This window comes from Taudactylus pleione, unplaced genomic scaffold (genome assembly GCF_031769625.1).
Source record: "Taudactylus pleione unplaced genomic scaffold, aTauple2 ptg001270l, whole genome shotgun sequence".
NCBI classification, from domain to species: domain Eukaryota; kingdom Metazoa; phylum Chordata; class Amphibia; order Anura; family Myobatrachidae; genus Taudactylus; species Taudactylus pleione.
Genome location: NW_028285670.1, coordinates 982,501 through 990,000, shown reverse-complemented (window position 1 = coordinate 990,000; position 7,500 = coordinate 982,501). Strand labels below are relative to the sequence as shown.

General features: G+C 37.2%; 33 pseudogenes; all 33 read left to right on the top strand.

The window, feature by feature from the left end:
* LOC148447280 (5S ribosomal RNA) overlaps positions 1 to 30 on the top strand; it is a 119-nt pseudogene extending 89 nt beyond the window's left edge.
* Positions 31 to 145: 115 nt separating this feature from the next.
* LOC148447279 (5S ribosomal RNA) lies at positions 146 to 264 on the top strand (annotated as a pseudogene).
* A 116-nt stretch (positions 265 to 380) lies between these two features.
* On the top strand, positions 381 to 499 carry LOC148447278 (5S ribosomal RNA; annotated as a pseudogene).
* Positions 500 to 615: 116 nt separating this feature from the next.
* On the top strand, positions 616 to 734 carry LOC148447277 (5S ribosomal RNA; annotated as a pseudogene).
* Positions 735 to 850: 116 nt separating this feature from the next.
* On the top strand, positions 851 to 969 carry LOC148447276 (5S ribosomal RNA; annotated as a pseudogene).
* A 116-nt stretch (positions 970 to 1,085) lies between these two features.
* On the top strand, positions 1,086 to 1,204 carry LOC148447275 (5S ribosomal RNA; annotated as a pseudogene).
* Positions 1,205 to 1,320: 116 nt separating this feature from the next.
* Positions 1,321 to 1,439, top strand: LOC148447274 (5S ribosomal RNA; annotated as a pseudogene).
* A 116-nt stretch (positions 1,440 to 1,555) lies between these two features.
* Positions 1,556 to 1,674, top strand: LOC148447273 (5S ribosomal RNA; annotated as a pseudogene).
* A 115-nt stretch (positions 1,675 to 1,789) lies between these two features.
* LOC148447272 (5S ribosomal RNA) lies at positions 1,790 to 1,908 on the top strand (annotated as a pseudogene).
* A 116-nt stretch (positions 1,909 to 2,024) lies between these two features.
* LOC148447271 (5S ribosomal RNA) lies at positions 2,025 to 2,143 on the top strand (annotated as a pseudogene).
* Positions 2,144 to 2,259: 116 nt separating this feature from the next.
* On the top strand, positions 2,260 to 2,378 carry LOC148447270 (5S ribosomal RNA; annotated as a pseudogene).
* A 116-nt stretch (positions 2,379 to 2,494) lies between these two features.
* On the top strand, positions 2,495 to 2,613 carry LOC148447269 (5S ribosomal RNA; annotated as a pseudogene).
* A 116-nt stretch (positions 2,614 to 2,729) lies between these two features.
* On the top strand, positions 2,730 to 2,848 carry LOC148447268 (5S ribosomal RNA; annotated as a pseudogene).
* Positions 2,849 to 2,964: 116 nt separating this feature from the next.
* LOC148447267 (5S ribosomal RNA) lies at positions 2,965 to 3,083 on the top strand (annotated as a pseudogene).
* A 116-nt stretch (positions 3,084 to 3,199) lies between these two features.
* LOC148447266 (5S ribosomal RNA) lies at positions 3,200 to 3,318 on the top strand (annotated as a pseudogene).
* A 116-nt stretch (positions 3,319 to 3,434) lies between these two features.
* On the top strand, positions 3,435 to 3,553 carry LOC148447265 (5S ribosomal RNA; annotated as a pseudogene).
* A 115-nt stretch (positions 3,554 to 3,668) lies between these two features.
* On the top strand, positions 3,669 to 3,787 carry LOC148447264 (5S ribosomal RNA; annotated as a pseudogene).
* Positions 3,788 to 3,903: 116 nt separating this feature from the next.
* On the top strand, positions 3,904 to 4,022 carry LOC148447263 (5S ribosomal RNA; annotated as a pseudogene).
* Positions 4,023 to 4,138: 116 nt separating this feature from the next.
* LOC148447262 (5S ribosomal RNA) lies at positions 4,139 to 4,257 on the top strand (annotated as a pseudogene).
* A 116-nt stretch (positions 4,258 to 4,373) lies between these two features.
* LOC148447261 (5S ribosomal RNA) lies at positions 4,374 to 4,492 on the top strand (annotated as a pseudogene).
* A 115-nt stretch (positions 4,493 to 4,607) lies between these two features.
* LOC148447260 (5S ribosomal RNA) lies at positions 4,608 to 4,726 on the top strand (annotated as a pseudogene).
* Positions 4,727 to 4,842: 116 nt separating this feature from the next.
* On the top strand, positions 4,843 to 4,961 carry LOC148447259 (5S ribosomal RNA; annotated as a pseudogene).
* Positions 4,962 to 5,077: 116 nt separating this feature from the next.
* Positions 5,078 to 5,196, top strand: LOC148447258 (5S ribosomal RNA; annotated as a pseudogene).
* Positions 5,197 to 5,312: 116 nt separating this feature from the next.
* On the top strand, positions 5,313 to 5,431 carry LOC148447257 (5S ribosomal RNA; annotated as a pseudogene).
* A 116-nt stretch (positions 5,432 to 5,547) lies between these two features.
* On the top strand, positions 5,548 to 5,666 carry LOC148447256 (5S ribosomal RNA; annotated as a pseudogene).
* Positions 5,667 to 5,782: 116 nt separating this feature from the next.
* Positions 5,783 to 5,901, top strand: LOC148447255 (5S ribosomal RNA; annotated as a pseudogene).
* A 116-nt stretch (positions 5,902 to 6,017) lies between these two features.
* On the top strand, positions 6,018 to 6,136 carry LOC148447254 (5S ribosomal RNA; annotated as a pseudogene).
* A 115-nt stretch (positions 6,137 to 6,251) lies between these two features.
* Positions 6,252 to 6,370, top strand: LOC148447253 (5S ribosomal RNA; annotated as a pseudogene).
* Positions 6,371 to 6,486: 116 nt separating this feature from the next.
* Positions 6,487 to 6,605, top strand: LOC148447252 (5S ribosomal RNA; annotated as a pseudogene).
* A 116-nt stretch (positions 6,606 to 6,721) lies between these two features.
* Positions 6,722 to 6,840, top strand: LOC148447251 (5S ribosomal RNA; annotated as a pseudogene).
* Positions 6,841 to 6,956: 116 nt separating this feature from the next.
* On the top strand, positions 6,957 to 7,075 carry LOC148447250 (5S ribosomal RNA; annotated as a pseudogene).
* Positions 7,076 to 7,191: 116 nt separating this feature from the next.
* LOC148447249 (5S ribosomal RNA) lies at positions 7,192 to 7,310 on the top strand (annotated as a pseudogene).
* A 116-nt stretch (positions 7,311 to 7,426) lies between these two features.
* Positions 7,427 to 7,500, top strand: part of LOC148447248 (5S ribosomal RNA) — a 119-nt pseudogene continuing 45 nt past the window's right edge.

Sequence of the window (7,500 nt, the reverse complement as noted above, 5' to 3'; positions counted from 1 at the left end):
ACCACCTGGGAATACCAGGAGATGTAGGTAATTTTATACTGCCATAACATTCTTTTCTATTACATTTTACATTTCATTTTTCAACTCATCATTGAATTTACTTGAGTTAAGAAGTAAAAGAGGTCTAAAGTTAATGTTTTTGAGCACCTACAGCCAAACCACACTGGACATGCCCAATCTCGTCTGAACTTGGAAGCTATGCAGTGTTGGGCTTGGTTAGTACTTGGATGGGAGACAACCTGGGAATACCAGTTGCTGTAGGTAATTTTATACTGCCATAACATTCTTTTCTATTACATTTTACATTTAATTTTTTCAACTTATCAATGAATTTACTTGAGTTAAGAAGTAAAAGAGGTCTAAAGTTAATGTTTTTGAGCACCTACAGCCAAACCACACTGGACATGCCCAATCTCGTCTGATCTTGGAAGCTATGCAGTGTTGGGCCTGGTTAGTGCTTGGATGGGAGACCACCTGGGAATACCAGGTGCTATAGGTAATTTTATACTGCCATAACATTCTTTTCTATTACATTTTACATTTAATTTTTTCAACTTATCAATGAATTTCCTTGAGTTAAGAAGTAATAGAGGTCTAAAGTTAATGCTTTTGAGCACCTACAGCCAATCCACACTGGACATGCCTAATCTCGTCTGATCTTGGTAGCTATGCAGTGTTGGGCCTGGTTAGTACTTGGATGGGAGACCACCTGGGAAAACCAGATGCAGTAGGTAATTTTATACTGCCATAACATTCTTTTCTATTACATTTTACAGTTAATTTTTTCAACTTATCAATGAATTTACTTGACTTAATAAGTAATAGAGGTCTAAAGTTTATATTTTTGTTCACCTACAGCCAAACCACACTGGACATGCCCAATCTCGTCTGATCTTGGAAGCTTTGCAGTGTTGGGCCTGGTTAGTACTTGGATGGGAGACCACCTGGGAATACCAGGTGCTGTAGGTAATTTTATACTGCCATAACATTCTTTTCTATTACATTTTACATTTAATTTTTTCAACTTATCAATGAATTTACTTGAGTTAAGAAGTAATAGAGGTCTAAAGTTAATGTTTTTGAGCACCTACAGCTAAACCACACTGGACATGCCCAATCTCGTCTGATCTTGGAAGCTATGCAGTGTTGGGCCTGGTTAGTACTTGGATGGGAGACCACCTGGGAATATCAGGTGTTGTAGGTAATTTTATGCAGCCATAACATTCTTTTCTATTACATTTTACATTTCATTTTTTCAATTTATCAATGAATTTACTTGAGTTAAGAAGTAAAAGAGGTCTAAAGTTAATGTTTTTTAGTGCCTACAGCCAAACAACACTGGACATGCCCAATCTCGTCTGAACTTGGAAGCTATGCAGTGTTGGGCTTGGTTAGTACTTGGATGGGAGACAACCTGGGAATACCAGTTGCTGAAGGTAATTTTATACTGCCATAACATTCTTTTCTATTACATTTTACATTTAATTTTTTCAACTTATGAATGAATTTACTTGAGTTAAGAAGTAAAAGAGGTCTAAAGTTAATGTTTTTGAGCACCTACAGCCAAACCACACTGGACATGCCCAATCTCGTCTGATATTGGAAGCTATGCAGTGTTGGGTCTGGTTAGTACTTGGATGGGAGACCACCTGGGAATACCAGGAGATGTAGGTAATTTTATACTGCCATAACATTCTTTTCTATTACATTTTACATTTCATTTTTCAACTCATCATTGAATTTACTTGAGTTAAGAAGTAAAAGAGGTCTAAAGTTAATGTTTTTGAGCACCTACAGCCAAACCACACTGGACATGCCCAATCTCGTCTGAACTTGGAAGCTATGCAGTGTTGGGCTTGGTTAGTACTTGGATGGGAGACAACCTGGGAATACCAGTTGCTGTAGGTAATTTTATACTGCCATAACATTCTTTTCTATTACATTTTACATTTAATTTTTTCAACTTATCAATGAATTTACTTGAGTTAAGAAGTAAAAGAGGTCTAAAGTTAATGTTTTTGAGCACCTACAGCCAAACCACACTGGACATGCCCAATCTCGTCTGATCTTGGAAGCTATGCAGTGTTGGGCCTGGTTAGTGCTTGGATGGGAGACCACCTGGGAATACCAGGTGCTATAGGTAATTTTATACTGCCATAACATTCTTTTCTATTACATTTTACATTTAATTTTTTCAACTTATCAATGAATTTCCTTGAGTTAAGAAGTAATAGAGGTCTAAAGTTAATGCTTTTGAGCACCTACAGCCAATCCACACTGGACATGCCTAATCTCGTCTGATCTTGGTAGCTATGCAGTGTTGGGCCTGGTTAGTACTTGGATGGGAGACCACCTGGGAAAACCAGATGCAGTAGGTAATTTTATACTGCCATAACATTCTTTTCTATTACATTTTACAGTTAATTTTTTCAACTTATCAATGAATTTACTTGACTTAATAAGTAATAGAGGTCTAAAGTTTATATTTTTGTTCACCTACAGCCAAACCACACTGGACATGCCCAATCTCGTCTGATCTTGGAAGCTTTGCAGTGTTGGGCCTGGTTAGTACTTGGATGGGAGACCACCTGGGAATACCAGGTGCTGTAGGTAATTTTATGCAGCCATAACATTCTTTTCTATTACATTTTACATTTAATTTTTTCAACTTATCAATGAATTTACTTGAGTAAAGAAGTAAAAGAGGTCTAAAGTTAATGTTTTTGAGCTCCTTCAGCCAAACCACACTGGACATGCCCAATCTCGTCTGATCTTGGAGGCTAAGCAGTGTTGGGCCTGGTAAGTACTTGGACGGGAGACCACCTTGGAATACCAGGTGCTGTAGGTAATTTTATATAGCCATAACATTCTTTTCTATTACATTTTACATTACATTTTTTCAACTTATCAATGAATTTACTTGAGTTAAGAAGTAAAAGAGGTCTAAAGTTAATGTTTTTTAGCACCTACAGCCAAACCACACTTGACATGCCCAATCTCGTCTGATCATGGAAGCTATGCAGTGTTGGGCCTGGTTAGTACTTGAATGGGAGACCACCTGGGAATACCAGGTGCTGTAGGTAATTTTATACTGCCATAACATTCTTTTCTATTAAATTTTACATAAAATTTTTTCAACTTATCAATGAATTTACTTGAGTTAAATAGTAAAAGATGTCTAAAGTTAATGTTTTTGAGCACCTACAGTCAAACCACACTGGACATGCCCAATCTCGTCTGATCTTGGAAGCTATGCAGTGTTGGGCCTGGTTAGTACTTGGATGGGAGAACACCTGGGAATACCAGTTGCTGTAGGTAATTTTATACTGCCATAACATTCTTTTCTATTACATTTTACATTTAATTTTTTCAACTTATCAATGAATTTACTTGAGTTAAGAAGTAAAAGAGGTCTAAAGTTAATGTTTTTGAGCACCTACAGGCAAACCACACTGGACATGCCCAATCTCGTCTGATCTTGGAAGCTATGCAGTGTTGGGCCTGGTTAGTACTTGGATGGGAGACCACCTGGGAATACCAGGTGCTTTAGGTAATTTTATACTGCCATAACAGTCTTTTCTATTACATTTTACATTTAATTTTTTCAACTTATCAATGAATTTACTTGAGTTAAGAAGTAATAGAGGTCTAAATTTAATGCTTTGAGCACTTACAGCCAAACCACACTGGACCTGCCCAATCTCGTCTGATCTTGGAAGCTATGCAGTGTTGGGCCTGGTTTGTACTTGGATGGGAGACTACCTGGGAATACCAGGTGCTGTAGGTAATTTTAGACAGCCATAACATTCTTTTCTATTACATTTTACATTTAATTTTTTCAACTTATCAATGAATTTACTTGAGTTAAGAAGTAATAGAGGTCTAAAGTTAATGTTTTTGAGCACCTACAGCTAAACCACACTGGACATGCCCAATCTCGTCTGATCTTGGAAGCTATGCAGTGTTGGGCCTGGTTAGTACTTGGATGGGAGACCACCTGGGAATATCAGGTGTTGTAGGTAATTTTATGCAGCCATAACATTCTTTTCTATTACATTTTACATTTCATTTTTTCAATTTATCAATGAATTTACTTGAGTTAAGAAGTAAAAGAGGTCTAAAGTTAATGTTTTTTAGTGCCTACAGCCAAACAACACTGGACATGCCCAATCTCGTCTGAACTTGGAAGCTATGCAGTGTTGGGCTTGGTTAGTACTTGGATGGGAGACAACCTGGGAATACCAGTTGCTGAAGGTAATTTTATACTGCCATAACATTCTTTTCTATTACATTTTACATTTAATTTTTTCAACTTATGAATGAATTTACTTGAGTTAAGAAGTAAAAGAGGTCTAAAGTTAATGTTTTTGAGCACCTACAGCCAAACCACACTGGACATGCCCAATCTCGTCTGATATTGGAAGCTATGCAGTGTTGGGTCTGGTTAGTACTTGGATGGGAGACCACCTGGGAATACCAGGAGATGTAGGTAATTTTATACTGCCATAACATTCTTTTCTATTACATTTTACATTTCATTTTTCAACTCTTCATTGAATTTACTTGAGTTAAGAAGTAAAAGAGGTCTAAAGTTAATGTTTTTGAGCACCTACAGCCAAACCACACTGGACATGCCCAATCTCGTCTGAACTTGGAAGCTATGCAGTGTTGGGCTTGGTTAGTACTTGGATGGGAGACAACCTGGGAATACCAGTTGCTGTAGGTAATTTTATACTGCCATAACATTCTTTTCTATTACATTTTACATTTAATTTTTTCAACTTATCAATGAATTTACTTGAGTTAAGAAGTAAAAGAGGTCTAAAGTTAATGTTTTTGAGCACCTACAGCCAAACCACACTGGACATGCCCAATCTCGTCTGATCTTGGAAGCTATGCAGTGTTGGGCCTGGTTAGTGCTTGGATGGGAGACCACCTGGGAATACCAGGTGCTATAGGTAATTTTATACTGCCATAACATTCTTTTCTATTACATTTTACATTTAATTTTTTCAACTTATCAATGAATTTCCTTGAGTTAAGAAGTAATAGAGGTCTAAAGTTAATGCTTTTGAGCACCTACAGCCAATCCACACTGGACATGCCTAATCTCGTCTGATCTTGGTAGCTATGCAGTGTTGGGCCTGGTTAGTACTTGGATGGGAGACCACCTGGGAAAACCAGATGCAGTAGGTAATTTTATACTGCCATAACATTCTTTTCTATTACATTTTACAGTTAATTTTTTCAACTTATCAATGAATTTACTTGACTTAATAAGTAATAGAGGTCTAAAGTTTATATTTTTGTTCACCTACAGCCAAACCACACTGGACATGCCCAATCTCGTCTGATCTTGGAAGCTTTGCAGTGTTGGGCCTGGTTAGTACTTGGATGGGAGACCACCTGGGAATACCAGGTGCTGTAGGTAATTTTATACTGCCATAACATTCTTTTCTATTACATTTTACATTTAATTTTTTCAACTTATCAATGAATTTACTTGAGTTAAGAAGTAATAGAGGTCTAAAGTTAATGTTTTTGAGCACCTACAGCTAAACCACACTGGACATGCCCAATCTCGTCTGATCTTGGAAGCTATGCAGTGTTGGGCCTGGTTAGTACTTGGGTGGGAGACCACCTGGGAATATCAGGTGTTGTAGGTAATTTTATGCAGCCATAACATTCTTTTCTATTACATTTTACATTTCATTTTTTCAATTTATCAATGAATTTACTTGAGTTAAGAAGTAAAAGAGGTCTAAAGTTAATGTTTTTTAGTGCCTACAGCCAAACAACACTGGACATGCCCAATCTCGTCTGAACTTGGAAGCTATGCAGTGTTGGGCTTGGTTAGTACTTGGATGGGAGACAACCTGGGAATACCAGTTGCTGAAGGTAATTTTATACTGCCATAACATTCTTTTCTATTACATTTTACATTTAATTTTTTCAACTTATGAATGAATTTACTTGAGTTAAGAAGTAAAAGAGGTCTAAAGTTAATGTTTTTGAGCACCTACAGCCAAACCACACTGGACATGCCCAATCTCGTCTGATATTGGAAGCTATGCAGTGTTGGGTCTGGTTAGTACTTGGATGGGAGACCACCTGGGAATACCAGGAGATGTAGGTAATTTTATACTGCCATAACATTCTTTTCTATTACATTTTACATTTCATTTTTCAACTCATCATTGAATTTACTTGAGTTAAGAAGTAAAAGAGGTCTAAAGTTAATGTTTTTGAGCACCTACAGCCAAACCACACTGGACATGCCCAATCTCGTCTGAACTTGGAAGCTATGCAGTGTTGGGCTTGGTTAGTACTTGGATGGGAGACAACCTGGGAATACCAGTTGCTGTAGGTAATTTTATACTGCCATAACATTCTTTTCTATTACATCTTACATTTAATTTTTTCAACTTATCAATGAATTTACTTGAGTTAAGAAGTAAAAGAGGTCTAAAGTTAATGTTTTTGAGCACCTACAGCCAAACCACACTGGACATGCCCAATCTCGTCTGATCTTGGAAGCTATGCAGTGTTGGGCCTGGTTAGTGCTTGGATGGGAGACCACCTGGGAATACCAGGTGCTATAGGTAATTTTATACTGCCATAACATTCTTTTCTATTACATTTTACATTTAATTTTTTCAACTTATCAAAGAATTTCCTTGAGTTAAGAAGTAATAGAGGTCTAAAGTTAATGCTTTTGAGCACCTACAGCCAATCCACACTGGACATGCCTAATCTCGTCTGATCTTGGTAGCTATGCAGTGTTGGGCCTGGTTAGTACTTGGATGGGAGACCACCTGGGAAAACCAGATGCAGTAGGTAATTTTATACTGCCATAACATTCTTTTCTATTACATTTTACAGTTAATTTTTTCAACTTATCAATGAATTTACTTGACTTAATAAGTAATAGAGGTCTAAAGTTTATATTTTTGTTCACCTACAGCCAAACCACACTGGACATGCCCAATCTCGTCTGATCTTGGAAGCTTTGCAGTGTTGGGCCTGGTTAGTACTTGGATGGGAGACCACCTGGGAATACCAGGTGCTGTAGGTAATTTTATGCAGCCATAACATTCTTTTCTATTACATTTTACATTTAATTTTTTCAACTTATCAATGAATTTACTTGAGTAAAGAAGTAAAAGAGGTCTAAAGTTAATGTTTTTGAGCTCCTTCAGCCAAACCACACTGGACATGCCCAATCTCGTCTGATCTTGGAGGCTAAGCAGTGTTGGGCCTGGTAAGTACTTGGACGGGAGACCACCTTGGAATACCAGGTGCTGTAGGTAATTTTATATAGCCATAACATTCTTTTCTATTACATTTTACATTTAATTTTTTCAACTTATCAATGAATTTACTTGAGTTAAGAAGTAAAAGAGGTCTAAAGTTAATGTTTTTTAGCACCTACAGCCAAACCACACTGGACATGCCCAATCTCGTCTGATCATGGAAGCTATGCAGTGTTGGGCCTGGTTA